General features: G+C 43.9%; 4 non-coding genes and 1 pseudogene across 4 annotated transcripts; all 5 read left to right on the top strand.

Annotated features, from left to right (window-relative positions):
• The first annotated feature begins 1,055 nt into the window (after window positions 1–1,055).
• Window positions 1,056–1,249, top strand: LOC138286197 (small nucleolar RNA U3; annotated as a pseudogene).
• A 4,121-nt stretch (window positions 1,250–5,370) lies between these two features.
• Window positions 5,371–5,588, top strand: LOC138286128 (small nucleolar RNA U3). Its single transcript, XR_011201822.1, has one exon. It is a non-coding gene; the product is annotated as a small nucleolar RNA U3 (small nucleolar RNA).
• A 4,119-nt stretch (window positions 5,589–9,707) lies between these two features.
• On the top strand, window positions 9,708–9,925 carry LOC138286166 (small nucleolar RNA U3). The gene has a single exon (XR_011201857.1). It is a non-coding gene; the product is annotated as a small nucleolar RNA U3 (small nucleolar RNA).
• A 4,121-nt stretch (window positions 9,926–14,046) lies between these two features.
• LOC138286069 (small nucleolar RNA U3) lies at window positions 14,047–14,264 on the top strand. Its single transcript, XR_011201764.1, has one exon. It is a non-coding gene; the product is annotated as a small nucleolar RNA U3 (small nucleolar RNA).
• Window positions 14,265–18,387: 4,123 nt separating this feature from the next.
• LOC138286068 (small nucleolar RNA U3) lies at window positions 18,388–18,605 on the top strand. The gene has a single exon (XR_011201763.1). It is a non-coding gene; the product is annotated as a small nucleolar RNA U3 (small nucleolar RNA).
• The last annotated feature ends 2,277 nt before the right edge of the window (window positions 18,606–20,882 follow it).

Raw genomic sequence — 20,882 nt, 5'->3', positions numbered from 1 at the left:
ATGTAAAGGTAGGTTGCTTGCTACACCTTTTGTTTCCATACTTGCAAACCTACCAGGTCGTTTCTCATTCACTAGCAATCAGTATCACGCTTTCGGCACATTGAAAGGTCATAATCTGAACCAAATATTCTGATTGAAAACTGTCTTCCTGCAAAATCCTGTGGAACCTGCCGTTTTGTTTCAAGTTTTCCCCATTTTCCCTTGTGTAAGGCATTGCAGTAGTCCAAATGAGTGCTAATTAATGCTCTGCCTCTTAACATGTAAATCGATTTGCGTCAGGAAGTTGAACATCTCACCAAGATATCTGAGGATGACACTACCAGAGAAATCCATGTCTTGGCTCGAGCTTCAAAATGAAGGCTGTGAACAAGAATAATTCCCAGTGTTTTCACCACCTACACTTTCAGCACAGTATGATGTGAACTCAGAGGGCAAGTGTGTGCTGCTTTACTTGAACAGAGTAAGCGCTCTGGTGATTCTGTCCGATCTCCAGTAAAATTCACCCACTTCGTGCAGTCTGATAATGCGTAGCCATCTTGAAATGGTAATAATTGTCATTTAGTGCAGTGCCGAAAGCTCTGGAAGTAACGGTAGACTGTCTTTTTTGTGAGTTTACCAACTGTTTCTCTTACTTTTTAAACAAGTTAAAATGTGTTTGTTGCGGTAAACGAGAGCAGGAAAGGAAAGTATGGCTGCCGTTTCTTTACCTGTTTGAACTTTAACTTTCATACTGTAGTCCTCTGTCTGTTTCAGGAGCAGCCAACAGGTAACCTGTGTGTGTGTGTGTGTGTCTGTGTGTGAGACAGGGCCGGGAAAAGGCAGGCTGAATTTGATTGGTGGCTGATTTCTGATATGCAAATTTTTAAAGCATTGTGTCACCCGAGTTCTAGGGAGAACTCTTTCTTGCACAGAAATGCACGCGCATCTGCTGAATGCTATTTTGTGGTCTTATCTATATATTTATATGTTTTTTGACTTGATGCCCAACAGGTGCTTACTGTAGGTAAGAAGGGTTTCCACTTTTTCTGTCTGTGTGAGCTGGAAGTGGTTCAGGCAAGACTATACTTTCAGGGATCATTTCTATAGTTTTTAACTGAGGAAATGTGTTCGAAAGTGTCTGGTCTTCGCTAACCACGAGAGCGCGAAGCCAGTGGACAGTGTTGCATTTGTGCAGCTGCTGTCTGCTATTGATGAACGTTCCTCTCTTCTTTTACGAAGAACTGGAGGAAGGAAACACAAACTGAGTGGTTAGCTTCTTGTTTCAGTTTAAGAGAGTACAGCATTTTAAACTTCTTTTCTTGGATATTTGATGGTTGCCAGATTCTCACTTGACTTGTATTTGCAATCACCTCTTTTGAGCTTTTTGGGGGCTTTCTTTTATAAACTGAGCTTTTCAAACGGTCTTTCTAATCGTAATTTGGTACATTTAAGTAAAGAGGGTCTTTTCAAATGGACCCGGGGAAGGGGAAGATTTACTCACCTTTTACGCAACTCAGCAGGACAACTTGAGGATAAAACGTAGAGAAACAAAGATATTTCTCCTTGTTGCTCCTCAGTTGGGAAGGCGTACGCGTTCCCAGGTTTACTACTCTTAGTAAATCTGGGAATGCATGAAAGAGCATGGGTGGATGCCTAAGATCACCCACTCCCTACCCATGGAACGCCTTCCCGGCAAACAGTAACGCAAGGCAGCGACTTGCGCTGCCATGGGTTACTCTAGATTTATTAAGACATGCAATGCCACGCAAGGTGGCCTTGCGTGGTTTAGTAAACCTCACTGATGCCCTGGTGTTGCCTTACGCTGTGATAACGCAAGCGTTTCATAAATCTGGGCCTCTATGTTTGATCTATTTTTAGAGTTTAGACATCTTCCACACAATTAGTGCCGCTCAGTGGCTTATCGCCCTGTCGAATTGACGTGGGAAAAAGGGGCTTTCTAATGCTAGTTAGTCTTTTTAGACTAAAACCAAGAGTAACACCCTGGTCACAGGTCCTAAAATGTATAAGGCTGTTGAGGATCTTAGACCGATGAGGACAAAGAACGCCGTCTTGGGCATTTGCTAAGGTGTTGCACGGGGACTCGCATAGCACAAAGTAACGTAAGCGTAAAGGATTGCATCTGATTACTTACCATAAAAGCCTGTAGGCGCAGCAGAAAATCATTCAGCTTCCCAGGAACGCTCGCACAACCTCTAGTACATCAAGGGCTAGATGTCTTAGGACATTGGAATTTTTTAAGATTCATTGGGGACAGTGAAGTTGCAACAATCAAATAATGGTTGGAATAAGCCATCTGGTCTAATATTCTAGCAAATGTCGTTTTTTTGGCTTTCCTGTTTAATTTAAAGCATTCTTACCTCATTGAACGAAATGTTGAGCTGTCAGCATAGGCGTCGTTCCTCTGCTGTCACATTAGTTAAATGCCCTGTCCCCTCGCTTTTGTCAATAACTCTCAACAGAAGACGTTTAATGATCCCTTTGGGCCCCTAATAATGTTCTCGTATGCTATATTAGAACACTGCAAGATTGATAGCCTCATGAAGAAAATCGGAATGCCAGCAGCTTTTAAACAGTAGAATAATCCCTGTACCTTGAAAATGGTAAAGCTGCAATGTGTGGAACCCCGGAGGCCGCCATTTTGGAGTTCAAACATGCCCCAATGCCGGGGAAACGAGGTGGGTGGGTTGGCGGCAGAGCGTGAATTGGAGAAGGTTCCGCTCTGGCGGCAGGCCAGTTGAGTGCTTCAAAACTTTGCCTAATCTTGGCTTTATAGGAGCCAGGAGCGTAGCCCGACTGCCTTCCCAGCAATGTCCTTTTTTAAAATAATGAAATAAATAGATAAGTAAATATAAAAACAAAAAACAAAGTAAGACTAAATTGTGGTACCCTCTAGCCTGCTGGAAGAGGGGATGTGGACTGTTTTTCGCCTTCAACTTGAGCCTGTCGTGCTGAAGCAATACTTTAGTTAGCGGCATAGACCACAGCAGCAGTTTTTAAAGTCTGTATCACTTACCATCTGAGAGCTAAGCCAGATGGCAGCAAAAATGCTGTTGTGACATCTTCCTGTGCCACTGGAACAGAGTGGCATAGCGTTATAAAAAGTTTCTGAAGAAAGAAACTGGAACTAGTGGGGCATATTTAAGAGAGGCTTGCACTGCAGTTGCGTGACTTCTAGTGACGCAACAGCGGTCAGACCTTTTAACCATATCTAGGAGATCACGCAAAGCCACTTGGCGTGGCTTTGAATAGTCCCGTAGATAGTGATTAAGGCAAGGCATTGTAAAGCGGTGCGCTGGCTTACTCTGCATTAGGGAGGCGATCCAAGGGCTTTGCAGTGTGTGTTCCAACGCAACACCCATGTTGTTAGACGCATCCCCAAATTTACAGAGCCATGTAAATCTGGGAATGCACCAACACCTTACCCCTCCCCAGGGGAGGGTCAGTGAGGAGAAATATCTTTATTTCTCTTTGTTGTTTCCCCTTTCTATGTGTGCTGCGTTTTGCAGCACGCATAGGAAAAGGGAAAAGCCTCCCAAGATTGTTTTTGTGTAGGAAGGTGCCTCTTCCTTCACAAAAACAATTTTGCCTACAACGCAGACAACCTTGCACCATGGTGCAAGGTTGCCGGCGCTGGCTCTAGGCAGTCAAAATGGCTCCAGCGCAGTGGAAAAGGACAGTATTGCATACATATAACACATTATTGCCCGTTTTCTTTGACACAGGGCACAGCAATGTGACTTGCTGTGCTGCCCTGCGCCAAAATGTCGTAAATCTGCCCCAGTGTTTGTAAGTGTCAGAGAGTTGTTGCAGAAAAGCCCTGATCTGGAAAGGAAGGGCAGAGTTGTATTTATGAAACAACTGTCTTTTGTTGATGGCTGTTCCTTTCTTCATTTGAGGAAGGGCTGGATGACGGATACATTCACTGAAATGTTCGGTTCCTATTCTGAAGAATACTAGGATCAAAATTGTCCCGACAAGGATTCACTCCCCGGTGAACGGAATCTTCTGTACAAGAAAAATAAACCGTGTTTTGGATACTTCTATAATACAGAGATGCCTAAAAGTCATGGGGCCTGGAAAAGCTGCATATGTTCAAAGCGGCTGGTAGGACAAGGTGTTGCTGATGTGAAGGCTTTCTTTGATGTCCAGGTATTCAGAGCTCATCTGAAAGTGGTAGGTTCCGTTGTAACCCGTGGTTCCTGCGGAATGCCATCGCCTTGTAAGGGTCTTACACGTGAACTGGGGGAGAGTTACTTTGTTTGGGGAGACTGATTGAAGACATTGCCATACATTTGATCTGTGGTGCAACTTTTCAAAATGTAAAGGTAGGTTGCTTGCTACACCTTTTGTTTCCATACTTGCAAACCTACCAGGTCGTTTCTCATTCACTAGCAATCAGTATCACGCTTTCGGCACATTGAAAGGTCATAATCTGAACCAAATATTCTGATTGAAAACTGTCTTCCTGCAAAATCCTGTGGAACCTGCCGTTTTGTTTCAAGTTTTCCCCATTTTCCCTTGTGTAAGGCATTGCAGTAGTCCAAATGAGTGCTAATTAATGCTCTGCCTCTTAACATGTAAATCGATTTGCGTCAGGAAGTTGAACATCTCACCAAGATATCTGAGGATGACACTACCAGAGAAATCCATGTCTTGGCTTGAGCTTCAAAATGAAGGCTGTGAACAAGAATAATTCCCAGTGTTTTCACCACCTACACTTTCAGCACAGTATGATGTGAACTCAGAGGGCAAGTGTGTGCTGCTTTACTTGAACAGAGTAAGCGCTCTGGTGATTCTGTCCGATCTCCAGTAAAATTCACCCACTTCGTGCAGTCTGATAATGCGTAGCCATCTTGAAATGGTAATAATTGTCATTTAGTGCAGTGCCGAAAGCTCTGGAAGTAACGGTAGACTGTCTTTTTTGTGAGTTTACCAACTGTTTCTCTTACTTTTTAAACAAGTTAAAATGTGTTTGTTGCGGTAAACGAGAGCAGGAAAGGAAAGTATGGCTGCCGTTTCTTTACCTGTTTGAACTTTAACTTTCATACTGTAGTCCTCTGTCTGTTTCAGGAGCAGCCAACAGGTAACCTGTGTGTGTGTGTGTGTCTGTGTGTGAGACAGGGCCGGGAAAAGGCAGGCTGAATTTGATTGGTGGCTGATTTCTGATATGCAAATTTTTAAAGCATTGTGTCACCCGAGTTCTAGGGAGAACTCTTTCTTGCACAGAAATGCACGCGCATCTGCTGAATGCTATTTTGTGGTCTTATCTATATATTTATATGTTTTTTGACTTGATGCCCAACAGGTGCTTACTGTAGGTAAGAAGGGTTTCCACTTTTTCTGTCTGTGTGAGCTGGAAGTGGTTCAGGCAAGACTATACTTTCAGGGATCATTTCTATAGTTTTTAACTGAGGAAATGTGTTCGAAAGTGTCTGGTCTTCGCTAACCACGAGGAAGAGTTGTAGTGTTTTCTTCTGAGCGCGAAGCCAGTGGGCAGTGTTGCATTTGTGCAGCTGCTGTCTGCTATTGATGAACGTTCCTCTCTTCTTTTACGAAGAACTGGAGGAAGGAAACACAAACTGAGTGGTTAGCTTCTTGTTTCAGTTTAAGAGAGTACAGCATTTTAAACTTCTTTTCTTGGATATTTGATGGTTGCCAGATTCTCACTTGACTTGTATTTGCAATCACCTCTTTTGAGCTTTTTGGGGGCTTTCTTTTATAAACTGAGCTTTTCAAACGGTCTTTCTAATCGTAATTTGGTACATTTAAGTAAAGAGGGTCTTTTCAAATGGACCTGGGGAAGGGGAAGATTTACTCACCTTTTACGCAACTCAGCAGGACAACTTGAGGATAAAACGTAGAGAAACAAAGATATTTCTCCTTGTTGCTCCTCAGTTGGGAAGGCGTACGCGTTCCCAGGTTTACTACTCTTAGTAAATCTGGGAATGCATGAAAGAGCATGGGTGGATGCCTAAGATCACCCACTCCCTACCCATGGAACGCCTTCCCGGCAAACAGTAACGCAAGGCAGCGACTTGCGCTGCCATGGGTTACTCTAGATTTATTAAGACATGCAATGCCACGCAAGGTGGCCTTGCGTGGTTTAGTAAACCTCACTGATGCCCTGGTGTTGCCTTACGCTGTGATAACGCAAGCGTTTCATAAATCTGGGCCTCTATGTTTGATCTATTTTTAGAGTTTAGACATCTTCCACACAATTAGTGCCGCTCAGTGGCTTATCGCCCTGTCGAATTGACGTGGGAAAAAGGGGCTTTCTAATGCTAGTTAGTCTTTTTAGACTAAAACCAAGAGTAACACCCTGGTCACAGGTCCTAAAATGTATAAGGCTGTTGAGGATCTTAGACCGATGAGGACAAAGAACGCCGTCTTGGGCATTTGCTAAGGTGTTGCACGGGGACTCGCATAGCACAAAGTAACGTAAGCGTAAAGGATTGCATCTGATTACTTACCATAAAAGCCTGTAGGCGCAGCAGAAAATCATTCAGCTTCCCAGGAACGCTCGCACAACCTCTAGTACATCAAGGGCTAGATGTCTTAGGACATTGGAATTTTTTAAGATTCATTGGGGACAGTGAAGTTGCAACAATCAAATAATGGTTGGAATAAGCCATCTGGTCTAATATTCTAGCAAATGTCGTTTTTTTGGCTTTCCTGTTTAATTTAAAGCATTCTTACCTCATTGAACGAAATGTTGAGCTGTCAGCATAGGCGTCGTTCCTCTGCTGTCACATTAGTTAAATGCCCTGTCCCCTCGCTTTTGTCAATAACTCTCAACAGAAGACGTTTAATGATCCCTTTGGGCCCCTAATAATGTTCTCGTATGCTATATTAGAACACTGCAAGATTGATAGCCTCATGAAGAAAATCGGAATGCCAGCAGCTTTTAAACAGTAGAATAATCCCTGTACCTTGAAAATGGTAAAGCTGCAATGTGTGGAACCCCGGAGGCCGCCATTTTGGAGTTCAAACATGCCCCAATGCCGGGGAAACGAGGTGGGTGGGTTGGCGGCAGAGCGTGAATTGGAGAAGGTTCCGCTCTGGCGGCAGGCCAGTTGAGTGCTTCAAAACTTTGCCTAATCTTGGCTTTATAGGAGCCAGGAGCGTAGCCCGACTGCCTTCCCAGCAATGTCCTTTTTTAAAATAATGAAATAAATAGATAAGTAAATATAAAAACAAAAAACAAAGTAAGACTAAATTGTGGTACCCTCTAGCCTGCTGGAAGAGGGGATGTGGACTGTTTTTCGCCTTCAACTTGAGCCTGTCGTGCTGAAGCAATACTTTAGTTAGCGGCATAGACCACAGCAGCAGTTTTTAAAGTCTGTATCACTTACCATCTGAGAGCTAAGCCAGATGGCAGCAAAAATGCTGTTGTGACATCTTCCTGTGCCACTGGAACAGAGTGGCATAGCGTTATAAAAAGTTTCTGAAGAAAGAAACTGGAACTAGTGGGGCATATTTAAGAGAGGCTTGCACTGCAGTTGCGTGACTTCTAGTGACGCAACAGCGGTCAGACCTTTTAACCATATCTAGGAGATCACGCAAAGCCACTTGGCGTGGCTTTGAATAGTCCCGTAGATAGTGATTAAGGCAAGGCATTGTAAAGCGGTGCGCTGGCTTACTCTGCATTAGGGAGGCGATCCAAGGGCTTTGCAGTGTGTGTTCCAACGCAACACCCATATTGTTAGACGCATCCCCAAATTTACAGAGCCATGTAAATCTGGGAATGCACCAACACCTTACCCCTCCCCAGGGGAGGGTCAGTGAGGAGAAATATCTTTATTTCTCTTTGTTGTTTCCCCTTTCTATGTGTGCTGCGTTTTGCAGCACGCATAGGAAAAGGGAAAAGCCTCCCAAGATTGTTTTTGTGTAGGAAGGTGCCTCTTCCTTCACAAAAACAATTTTGCCTACAACGCAGACAACCTTGCACCATGGTGCAAGGTTGCCGGCGCTGGCTCTAGGCAGTCAAAATGGCTCCAGCGCAGTGGAAAAGGACAGTATTGCATACATATAACACATTATTGCCCGTTTTCTTTGACACAGGGCACAGCAATGTGACTTGCTGTGCTGCCCTGCGCCAAATATCGTAAATCTGCCCCAGTGTTTGTAAGTGTCAGAGAGTTGTTGCAGAAAAGCCCTGATCTGGAAAGGAAGGGCAGAGTTGTATTTATGAAACAACTGTCTTTTGTTGATGGCTGTTCCTTTCTTCATTTGAGGAAGGGCTGGATGACGGATACATTCACTGAAATGTTCGGTTCCTATTCTGAAGAATACTAGGATCAAAATTGTCCCGACAAGGATTCACTCCCCGGTGAACGGAATCTTCTGTACAAGAAAAATAAACCGTGTTTTGGATACTTCTATAATACAGAGATGCCTAAAAGTCATGGGGCCTGGAAAAGCTGCATATGTTCAAAGCGGCTGGTAGGACAAGGTGTTGCTGATGTGAAGGCTTTCTTTGATGTCAGGTATTCAGAGCTCATCTGAAAGTGGTAGGTTCCGTTGTAACCCGTGGTTCCTGCGGAATGCCATCGCCTTGTAAGGGTCTTACACGTGAACTGGGGGAGAGTTACTTTGTTTGGGGAGACTGATTGAAGACATTGCCATACATTTGATCTGTGGTGCAACTTTTCAAAATGTAAAGGTAGGTTGCTTGCTACACCTTTTGTTTCCATACTTGCAAACCTACCAGGTCGTTTCTCATTCACTAGCAATCAGTATCACGCTTTCGGCACATTGAAAGGTCATAATCTGAACCAAATATTCTGATTGAAAACTGTCTTCCTGCAAAATCCTGTGGAACCTGCCGTTTTGTTTCAAGTTTTCCCCATTTTCCCTTGTGTAAGGCATTGCAGTAGTCCAAATGAGTGCTAATTAATGCTCTGCCTCTTAACATGTAAATCGATTTGCGTCAGGAAGTTGAACATCTCACCAAGATATCTGAGGATGAAACTACCAGAGAAATCCATGTCTTGGCTTGAGCTTCAAAATGAAGGCTGTGAACAAGAATAATTCCCAGTGTTTTCACCACCTACACTTTCAGCACAGTATGATGTGAACTCAGAGGGCAAGTGTGTGCTGCTTTACTTGAACAGAGTAAGCGCTCTGGTGATTCTGTCCGATCTCCAGTAAAATTCACCCACTTCGTGCAGTCTGATAATGCGTAGCCATCTTGAAATGGTAATAATTGTCATTTAGTGCAGTGCCGAAAGCTCTGGAAGTAACGGTAGACTGTCTTTTTTGTGAGTTTACCAACTGTTTCTCTTACTTTTTAAACAAGTTAAAATGTGTTTGTTGCGGTAAACGAGAGCAGGAAAGGAAAGTATGGCTGCCGTTTCTTTACCTGTTTGAACTTTAACTTTCATACTGTAGTCCTCTGTCTGTTTCAGGAGCAGCCAACAGGTAACCTGTGTGTGTGTGTGTGTCTGTGTGTGAGACAGGGCCGGGAAAAGGCAGGCTGAATTTGATTGGTGGCTGATTTCTGATATGCAAATTTTTAAAGCATTGTGTCACCCGAGTTCTAGGGAGAACTCTTTCTTGCACAGAAATGCACGCGCATCTGCTGAATGCTATTTTGTGGTCTTATCTATATATTTATATGTTTTTTGACTTGATGCCCAACAGGTGCTTACTGTAGGTAAGAAGGGTTTCCACTTTTTCTGTCTGTGTGAGCTGGAAGTGGTTCAGGCAAGACTATACTTTCAGGGATCATTTCTATAGTTTTTAACTGAGGAAATGTGTTCGAAAGTGTCTGGTCTTCGCTAACCACGAGGAAGAGTTGTAGTGTTTTCTTCTGAGCGCGAAGCCAGTGGACAGTGTTGCATTTGTGCAGCTGCTGTCTGCTATTCATGAACGTTCCTCTCTTCTTTTACGGAGAACTGGAGGAAGGAAACACAAACTGAGTGGTTAGCTTCTTGTTTCAGTTTAAGAGAGTACAGCATTTTAAACTTCTTTTCTTGGATATTTGATGGTTGCCAGATTCTCACTTGACTTGTATTTGCAATCACCTCTTTTGAGCTTTTTGGGGGCTTTCTTTTATAAACTGAGCTTTTCAAACGGTCTTTCTAATCGTAATTTGGTACATTTAGGTAAAGAGGGTCTTTTCAAATGGACCCGGGGAAGGGGAAGATTTACTCACCTTTTACGCAACTCAGCAGGACAACTTGAGGATAAAACGTAGAGAAACAAAGATATTTCTCCTTGTTGCTCCTCAGTTGGGAAGGCGTACGCGTTCCCAGGTTTACTACTCTTAGTAAATCTGGGAATGCATGAAAGAGCATGGGTGGATGCCTAAGATCACCCACTCCCTACCCATGGAACGCCTTCCCGGCAAACAGTAACGCAAGGCAGCGACTTGCGCTGCCATGGGTTACTCTAGATTTATTAAGACATGCAATGCCACGCAAGGTGGCCTTGCGTGGTTTAGTAAACCTCACTGATGCCCTGGTGTTGCCTTACGCTGTGATAACGCAAGCGTTTCATAAATCTGGGCCTCTATGTTTGATCTATTTTTAGAGTTTAGACATCTTCCACACAATTAGTGCCGCTCAGTGGCTTATCGCCCTGTCGAATTGACGTGGGAAAAAGGGGCTTTCTAATGCTAGTTAGTCTTTTTAGACTAAAACCAAGAGTAACACCCTGGTCACAGGTCCTAAAATGTATAAGGCTGTTGAGGATCTTAGACCGATGAGGACAAAGAACGCCGTCTTGGGCATTTGCTAAGGTGTTGCACGGGGACTCGCATAGCACAAAGTAACGTAAGCGTAAAGGATTGCATCTGATTACTTACCATAAAAGCCTGTAGGCGCAGCAGAAAATCATTCAGCTTCCCAGGAACGCTCGCACAACCTCTAGTACATCAAGGGCTAGATGTCTTAGGACATTGGAATTTTTTAAGATTCATTGGGGACAGTGAAGTTGCAACAATCAAATAATGGTTGGAATAAGCCATCTGGTCTAATATTCTAGCAAATGTCGTTTTTTTGGCTTTCCTGTTTAATTTAAAGCATTCTTACCTCATTGAACGAAATGTTGAGCTGTCAGCATAGGCGTCGTTCCTCTGCTGTCACATTAGTTAAATGCCCTGTCCCCTCGCTTTTGTCAATAACTCTCAACAGAAGACGTTTAATGATCCCTTTGGGCCCCTAATAATGTTCTCGTATGCTATATTAGAACACTGCAAGATTGATAGCCTCATGAAGAAAATCGGAATGCCAGCAGCTTTTAAACAGTAGAATAATCCCTGTACCTTGAAAATGGTAAAGCTGCAATGTGTGGAACCCCGGAGGCCGCCATTTTGGAGTTCAAACATGCCCCAATGCCGGGGAAACGAGGTGGGTGGGTTGGCGGCAGAGCGTGAATTGGAGAAGGTTCCGCTCTGGCGGCAGGCCAGTTGAGTGCTTCAAAACTTTGCCTAATCTTGGCTTTATAGGAGCCAGGAGCGTAGCCCGACTGCCTTCCCAGCAATGTCCTTTTTTAAAATAATGAAATAAATAGATAAGTAAATATAAAAACAAAAAACAAAGTAAGACTAAATTGTGGTACCCTCTAGCCTGCTGGAAGAGGGGATGTGGACTGTTTTTCGCCTTCAACTTGAGCCTGTCGTGCTGAAGCAATACTTTAGTTAGCGGCATAGACCACAGCAGCAGTTTTTAAAGTCTGTATCACTTACCATCTGAGAGCTAAGCCAGATGGCAGCAAAAATGCTGTTGTGACATCTTCCTGTGCCACTGGAACAGAGTGGCATAGCGTTATAAAAAGTTTCTGAAGAAAGAAACTGGAACTAGTGGGGCATATTTAAGAGAGGCTTGCACTGCAGTTGCGTGACTTCTAGTGACGCAACAGCGGTCAGACCTTTTAACCATATCTAGGAGATCACGCAAAGCCACTTGGCGTGGCTTTGAATAGTCCCGTAGATAGTGATTAAGGCAAGGCATTGTAAAGCGGTGCGCTGGCTTACTCTGCATTAGGGAGGCGATCCAAGGGCTTTGCAGTGTGTGTTCCAACGCAACACCCATGTTGTTAGACGCATCCCCAAATTTACAGAGCCATGTAAATCTGGGAATGCACCAACACCTTACCCCTCCCCAGGGGAGGGTCAGTGAGGAGAAATATCTTTATTTCTCTTTGTTGTTTCCCCTTTCTATGTGTGCTGCGTTTTGCAGCACGCATAGGAAAAGGGAAAAGCCTCCCAAGATTGTTTTTGTGTAGGAAGGTGCCTCTTCCTTCACAAAAACAATTTTGCCTACAACGCAGACAACCTTGCACCATGGTGCAAGGTTGCCGGCGCTGGCTCTAGGCAGTCAAAATGGCTCCAGCGCAGTGGAAAAGGACAGTATTGCATACATATAACACATTATTGCCCGTTTTCTTTGACACAGGGCACAGCAATGTGACTTGCTGTGCTGCCCTGCGCCAAAATGTCGTAAATCTGCCCCAGTGTTTGTAAGTGTCAGAGAGTTGTTGCAGAAAAGCCCTGATCTGGAAAGGAAGGGCAGAGTTGTATTTATGAAACAACTGTCTTTTGTTGATGGCTGTTCCTTTCTTCATTTGAGGAAGGGCTGGATGACGGATACATTCACTGAAATGTTCGGTTCCTATTCTGAAGAATACTAGGATCAAAATTGTCCCGACAAGGATTCACTCCCCGGTGAACGGAATCTTCTGTACAAGAAAAATAAACCGTGTTTTGGATACTTCTATAATACAGAGATGCCTAAAAGTCATGGGGCCTGGAAAAGCTGCATATGTTCAAAGCGGCTGGTAGGACAAGGTGTTGCTGATGTGAAGGCTTTCTTTGATGTCCAGGTATTCAGAGCTCATCTGAAAGTGGTAGGTTCCGTTGTAACCCGTGGTTCCTGCGGAATGCCATCGCCTTGTAAGGGTCTTACACGTGAACTGGGGGAGAGTTACTTTGTTTGGGGAGACTGATTGAAGACATTGCCATACATTTGATCTGTGGTGCAACTTTTCAAAATGTAAAGGTAGGTTGCTTGCTACACCTTTTGTTTCCATACTTGCAAACCTACCAGGTCGTTTCTCATTCACTAGCAATCAGTATCACGCTTTCGGCACATTGAAAGGTCATAATCTGAACCAAATATTCTGATTGAAAACTGTCTTCCTGCAAAATCCTGTGGAACCTGCCGTTTTGTTTCAAGTTTTCCCCATTTTCCCTTGTGTAAGGCATTGCAGTAGTCCAAATGAGTGCTAATTAATGCTCTGCCTCTTAACATGTAAATCGATTTGCGTCAGGAAGTTGAACATCTCACCAAGATATCTGAGGATGAAACTACCAGAGAAATCCATGTCTTGGCTCGAGCTTCAAAATGAAGGCTGTGAACAAGAATAATTCCCAGTGTTTTCACCACCTACACTTTCAGCACAGTATGATGTGAACTCAGAGGGCAAGTGTGTGCTGCTTTACTTGAACAGAGTAAGCGCTCTGGTGATTCTGTCCGATCTCCAGTAAAATGCACCCACTTCGTGCAGTCTGATAATGCGTAGCCATCTTGAAATGGTAATAATTGTCATTTAGTGCAGTGCCGAAAGCTCTGGAAGTAACGGTAGACTGTCTTTTTTGTGAGTTTACCAACTGTTTCTCTTACTTTTTAAACAAGTTAAAATGTGTTTGTTGCGGTAAACGAGAGCAGGAAAGGAAAGTATGGCTGCCGTTTCTTTACCTGTTTGAACTTTAACTTTCATACTGTAGTCCTCTGTCTGTTTCAGGGGCAGCCAACAGGTAACCTGTGTGTGTGTGTGTGTCTGTGTGTGAGACAGGGCCGGGAAAAGGCAGGCTGAATTTGATTGGTGGCTGATTTCTGATATGCAAATTTTTAAAGCATTGTGTCACCCGAGTTCTAGGGAGAACTCTTTCTTGCACAGAAATGCACGCGCATCTGCTGAATGCTATTTTGTGGTCTTATCTATATATTTATATGTTTTTTGACTTGATGCCCAACAGGTGCTTACTGTAGGTAAGAAGGGTTTCCACTTTTTCTGTCTGTGTGAGCTGGAAGTGGTTCAGGCAAGACTATACTTTCAGGGATCATTTCTATAGTTTTTAACTGAGGAAATGTGTTCGAAAGTGTCTGGTCTTCGCTAACCACGAGGAAGAGTTGTAGTGTTTTCTTCTGAGCGCGAAGCCAGTGGACAGTGTTGCATTTGTGCAGCTGCTGTCTGCTATTGATGAACGTTCCTCTCTTCTTTTACGAAGAACTGGAGGAAGGAAACACAAACTGAGTGGTTAGCTTCTTGTTTCAGTTTAAGAGAGTACAGCATTTTAAACTTCTTTTCTTGGATATTTGATGGTTGCCAGATTCTCACTTGACTTGTATTTGCAATCACCTCTTTTGAGCTTTTTGGGGGCTTTCTTTTATAAACTGAGCTTTTCAAACGGTCTTTCTAATCGTAATTTGGTACATTTAAGTAAAGAGGGTCTTTTCAAATGGACCCGGGGAAGGGGAAGATTTACTCACCTTTTACGCAACTCAGCAGGACAACTTGAGGATAAAACGTAGAGAAACAAAGATATTTCTCCTTGTTGCTCCTCAGTTGGGAAGGCGTACGCGTTCCCAGGTTTACTACTCTTAGTAAATCTGGGAATGCATGAAAGAGCATGGGTGGATGCCTAAGATCACCCACTCCCTACCCATGGAACGCCTTCCCGGCAAACAGTAACGCAAGGCAGCGACTTGCGCTGCCATGGGTTACTCTAGATTTATTAAGACATGCAATGCCACGCAAGGTGGCCTTGCGTGGTTTAGTAAACCTCACTGATGCCCTGGTGTTGCCTTACGCTGTGATAACGCAAGCGTTTCATAAATCTGGGCCTCTATGTTTGATCTATTTTTAGAGTTTAGACATCTTCCACACAATTAGTGCCGCTCAGTGGCTTATCGCCCTGTCGAATTGACGTGGGAAAAAGGGGCTTTCTAATGCTAGTTAGTCTTTTTAGACTAAAACCAAGAGTAACACCCTGGTCACAGGTCCTAAAATGTATAAGGCTGTTGAGGATCTTAGACCGATGAGGACAAAGAACGCCGTCTTGGGCATTTGCTAAGGTGTTGCACGGGGACTCGCATAGCACAAAGTAACGTAAGCGTAAAGGATTGCATCTGATTACTTACCATAAAAGCCTGTAGGCGCAGCAGAAAATCATTCAGCTTCCCAGGAACGCTCGCACAACCTCTAGTACATCAAGGGCTAGATGTCTTAGGACATTGGAATTTTTTAAGATTCATTGGGGACAGTGAAGTTGCAACAATCAAATAATGGTTGGAATAAGCCATCTGGTCTAATATTCTAGCAAATGTCGTTTTTTTGGCTTTCCTGTTTAATTTAAAGCATTCTTACCTCATTGAACGAAATGTTGAGCTGTCAGCATAGGCGTCGTTCCTCTGCTGTCACATTAGTTAAATGCCCTGTCCCCTCGCTTTTGTCAATAACTCTCAACAGAAGACGTTTAATGATCCCTTTGGGCCCCTAATAATGTTCTCGTATGCTATATTAGAACACTGCAAGATTGATAGCCTCGTGAAGAAAATCGGAATGCCAGCAGCTTTTAAACAGTAGAATAATCCCTGTACCTTGAAAATGGTAAAGCTGCAATGTGTGGAACCCCGGAGGCCGCCATTTTGGAGTTCAAACATGCCCCAATGCCGGGGAAACGAGGTGGGTGGGTTGGCGGCAGAGCGTGAATTGGAGAAGGTTCCGCTCTGGCGGCAGGCCAGTTGAGTGCTTCAAAACTTTGCCTAATCTTGGCTTTATAGGAGCCAGGAGCGTAGCCCGACTGCCTTCCCAGCAATGTCCTTTTTTAAAATAATGAAATAAATAGATAAGTAAATATAAAAACAAAAAACAAAGTAAGACTAAATTGTGGTACCCTCTAGCCTGCTGGAAGAGGGGATGTGGACTGTTTTTCGCCTTCAACTTGAGCCTGTCGTGCTGAAGCAATACTTTAGTTAGCGGCATAGACCACAGCAGCAGTTTTTAAAGTCTGTATCACTTACCATCTGAGAGCTAAGCCAGATGGCAGCAAAAATGCTGTTGTGACATCTTCCTGTGCCACTGGAACAGAGTGGCATAGCGTTATAAAAAGTTTCTGAAGAAAGAAACTGGAACTAGTGGGGCATATTTAAGAGAGGCTTGCACTGCAGTTGCGTGACTTCTAGTGACGCAACAGCGGTCAGACCTTTTAACCATATCTAGGAGATCACGCAAAGCCACTTGGCGTGGCTTTGAATAGTCCCGTAGATAGTGATTAAGGCAAGGCATTGTAAAGCGGTGCGCTGGCTTACTCTGCATTAGGGAGGCGATCCAAGGGCTTTGCAGTGTGTGTTCCAACGCAACACCCATGTTGTTAGACGCATCCCCAAATTTACAGAGCCATGTAAATCTGGGAATGCACCAACACCTTACCCCTCCCCAGGGGAGGGTCAGTGAGGAGAAATATCTTTATTTCTCTTTGTTGTTTCCCCTTTCTATGTGTGCTGCGTTTTGCAGCACGCATAGGAAAAGGGAAAAGCCTCCCAAGATTGTTTTTGTGTAGGAAGGTGCCTCTTCCTTCACAAAAACAATTTTGCCTAAAACGCAGACAACCTTGCACCATGGTGCAAGGTTGCCGGCGCTGGCTCTAGGCAGTCAAAATGGCTCCAGCGCAGTGGAAAAGGACAGTATTGCATACATATAACACATTATTGCCCGTTTTCTTTGACACAGGGCACAGCAATGTGACTTGCTGTGCTGCCCTGCGCCAAAATTTCGTAAATCTGCCCCAGTGTTTGTAAGTGTCAGAGAGTTGTTGCAGAAAAGCCCTGATCTGGAAAGGAAGGGCAGAGTTGTATTTATGAAACAACTGTCTTTTGTTGATGGCTGTTCCTTTCTTCATTTGAGGAAGGGCTGGATGACGGATACATTCACTGAAATGTTCGGTTCCTATTCTGAAGAATACTAGGATCAAAATTGGCCCGACAAGGATTCACTCCCCGGTGAACGGAATCTTCTGTACAAGAAAAATAAACAGTGTTTTGGATACTTCTATAATACAGAGATGCCTAAAAGTCATGGGGCCTGGAAAAGCTGCATATGTTCAAAGCGGCTGGTAGGACAAGGTGTTGCTGATGTGAAGGCTTTCTTTGATGTCCAGGTATTCAGAGCTCATCTGAAAGTGGTAGGTTCCGTTGTAACCCGTGGTTCCTGCGGAATGCCATCGCCTTGTAAGGGTCTTACACGTGAACTGGGTGAGAGTTACTTTGTTTGGGGAGACTGATTGAAGACATTGCCATACATTTGATCTGTGGTGCAACTTTTCAAAATGTAAAGGTAGGTTGCTTGCTACACCTTTTGTTTCCATACTTGCAAACCTACCAGGTCGTTTCTCATTCACTAGCAATCAGTATCACGCTTTCGGCACATTGAAAGGTCATAATCTGAACCAAATATTCTGATTGAAAACTGTCTTCCTGCAAAATCCTGTGGAACCTGCCGTTTTGTTTCAAGTTTTCCCCATTTTCCCTTGTGTAAGGCATTGCAGTAGTCCAAATGAGTGCTAATTAATGCTCTGCCTCTTAACATGTAAATCGATTTGCGTCAGGAAGTTGAACATCTCACCAAGATATCTGAGGATGACACTACCAGAGAAATCCATGTCTTGGCTTGAGCTTCAAAATGAAGGCTGTGAACAAGAATAATTCCCAGTGTTTTCACCACCTACACTTTCAGCACAGTATGATGTGAACTCAGAGGGCAAGTGTGTGCTGCTTTACTTGAACAGAGTAAGCGCTCTGGTGATTCTGTCCGATCTCCAGTAAAATTCACCCACTTCGTGCAGTCTGATAATGCGTAGCCATCTTGAAATGGTAATAATTGTCATTTAGTGCAGTGCCGAAAGCTCTGGAAGTAACGGTAGACTGTCTTTTTTGTGAGTTTACCAACTGTTTCTCTTACTTTTTAAACAAGTTAAAATGTGTTTGTTGCGGTAAACGAGAGCAGGAAAGGAAAGTATGGCTGCCGTTTCTTTACCTGTTTGAACTTTAACTTTCATACTGTAGTCCTCTGTCTGTTTCAGGAGCAGCCAACAGGTAACCTGTGTGTGTGTGTGTGTGTCTGTGTGTGAGACAGGGCCGGGAAAAGGCAGGCTGAATTTGATTGGTGGCTGATTTCTGATATGCAAATTTTTAAAGCATTGTGTCACCCGAGTTCTAGGGAGAACTCTTTCTTGCACAGAAATGCACGCGCATCTGCTGAATGCTATTTTGTGGTCTTATCTATATATTTATATGTTTTTTGACTTGATGCCCAACAGGTGCTTACTGTAGGTAAGAAGGGTTTCCACTTTTTCTGTCTGTGTGAGCTGGAAGTGGTTCAGGCAAGACTATACTTTCAGGGATCATTTCTATAGTTTTTAACTGAGGAAATGTGTTCGAAAGTGTCTGGTCTTCGCTAACCACGAGGAAGAGTTGTAGTGTTTTCTTCTGAGCGCGAAGCCAGTGGACAGTGTTGCATTTGTGCAGCTGCTGTCTGCTATTGATGAACGTTCCTCTCTTCTTTTACGAAGAACTGGAGGAAGGAAACACAAACTGAGTGGTTAGCTTCTTGTTTCAGTTTAAGAGAGTACAGCATTTTAAACTTCTTTTCTTGGATATTTGATGGTTGCCAGATTCTCACTTGACTTGTATTTGCAATCACCTCTTTTGGGCTTTTTTGGGGCTTTCTTTTATAAACTGAGCTTTTCAAACTGTCTTTCTAATCGTAATTTGGTACATTTAAGTAAAGAGGGTCTTTTCAAATGGACCCGGGGAAGGGGAAGATTTACTCACCTCTTACGCAACTCAGCAGGACAACTTGAGGATAAAACGTAGAGAAACAAAGATATTTCTCCTTGTTGCTCCTCAGTTGGGAAGGCGTACGCTTTCCCAGGTTTACTACTCTTAGTAAATCTGGGAATGCATGAAAGAGCATGGGTGGATGCCTAAGATCACCCACTCCCTACCCATGGAACGCCTTCCCGGCAAACAGTAACGCAAGGCAGCGACTTGCGCTGCCATGGGTTACTCTAGATTTATTAAGACATGCAATGCCACGCAAGGTGGCCTTGCGTGGTTTAGTAAACCTCACTGATGCCCTGGTGTTGCCTTACGCTGTGATAACGCAAGCGTTTCATAAATCTGGGCCTCTATGTTTGATCTATTTTTAGAGTTTAGACATCTTCCACACAATTAGTGCCGCTCAGTGGCTTATCGCCCTGTCGAATTGACGTGGGGAAAAGGGGCTTTCTAATGCTAGTTAGTCTTTTTAGACTAAAACCAAGAGTAACACCCTGGTCACAGGTCCTAAAATGTATAAGGCTGTTGAGGATCTTAGACCGATGAGGACAAAGAACGCCGTCTTGGGCATTTGCTAAGGTGTTGCACGGGGACTCGCATAGCACAAAGTAACGTAAGCGTAAAGGATTGCATCTGATTACTTACCATAAAAGCCTGTAGGCGCAGCAGAAAATCATTCAGCTTCCCAGGAACGCTCGCACAACCTCTAGTACATCAAGGGCTAGATGTCTTAGGACATTGGAATTTTTTAAGATTCATTGGGGACAGTGAAGTTGCAACAATCAAATAATGGTTGGAATAAGCCATCTGGTCTAATATTCTAGCAAATGTCGTTTTTTTGGCTTTCCTGTTTAATTTAAAGCATTCTTACCTCATTGAACGAAATGTTGAGCTGTCAGCATAGGCGTCGTTCCTCTGCTGTCACATTAGTTAAATGCCCTGTCCCCTCGCTTTTGTCAATAACTCTCAACAGAAGACGTTTAATGATCCCTTTGGGCCCCTAATAATGTTCTCGTATGCTATATTAGAACACTGCAAGATTGATAGCCTCATGAAGAAAATCGGAATGCCAGCAGCTTTTAAACAGTAGAATAATCCCTGTACCTTGAAAATGGTAAAGCTGCAATGTGTGGAACCCCGGAGGCCGCCATTTTGGAGTTCAAACATGCCCCAATGCCGGGGAAACGAGGTGGGTGGGTTGGCGGCAGAGCGTGAATTGGAGAAGGTTCCGCTCTGGCGGCAGGCCAGTTGAGTGCTTCAAAACTTTGCCTAATCTTGGCTTTATAGGAGCCAGGAGCGTAGCCCGACTGCCTTCCCAGCAATGTCCTTTTTTAAAATAATGAAATAAATAGATAAGTAAATATAAAAACAAAAAACAAAGTAAGACTAAATTGTGGTACCCTCTAGCCTGCTGGAAGAGGGGATGTGGACTGTTTTTCGCCTTCAACTTGAGCCTGTCGTGCTGAAGCAATACTTTAGTTAGCGGCATAGACCACAGCAGCAGTTTTTAAAGTCTGTATCACTTACCATCTGAGAGCTAAGCCAGATGGCAGCAAAAATGCTGTTGTGACATCTTCCTGTGCCACTGGAACAGAGTGGCATAGCGTTATAAAAAGTTTCTGAAGAAAGAAACTGGAACTAGTGGGGCATATTTAAGAGAGGCTTGCACTGCAGTTGCGTGACTTCTAGTGACGCAACAGCGGTCAGACCTTTTAACCATATCTAGGAGATCACGCAAAGCCACTTGGCGTGGCTTTGAATAGTCCCGTAGATAGTGATTAAGGCAAGGCATTGTAAAGCGGTGCGCTGGCTTACTCTGCATTAGGGAGGCGATCCAAGGGCTTTGCAGTGTGTGTTCCAACGCAACACCCATGTTGTTAGACGCATCCCCAAATTTACAGAGCCATGTAAATCTGGGAATGCACCAACACCTTACCCCTCCCCAGGGGAGGGTCAGTGAGGAGAAATATCTTTATTTCTCTTTGTTGTTTCCCCTTTCTATGTGTGCTGCGTTTTGCAGCACGCATAGGAAAAGGGAAA

Source organism: Pleurodeles waltl, chromosome 3_1 (assembly GCF_031143425.1).
Source record: "Pleurodeles waltl isolate 20211129_DDA chromosome 3_1, aPleWal1.hap1.20221129, whole genome shotgun sequence".
Taxonomy (NCBI): Eukaryota; Metazoa; Chordata; class Amphibia; order Caudata; family Salamandridae; genus Pleurodeles; species Pleurodeles waltl.
The sequence above is the reverse complement of the archived record's forward strand: the minus strand, read 5'-3'. Positions and strand labels throughout refer to the sequence as shown.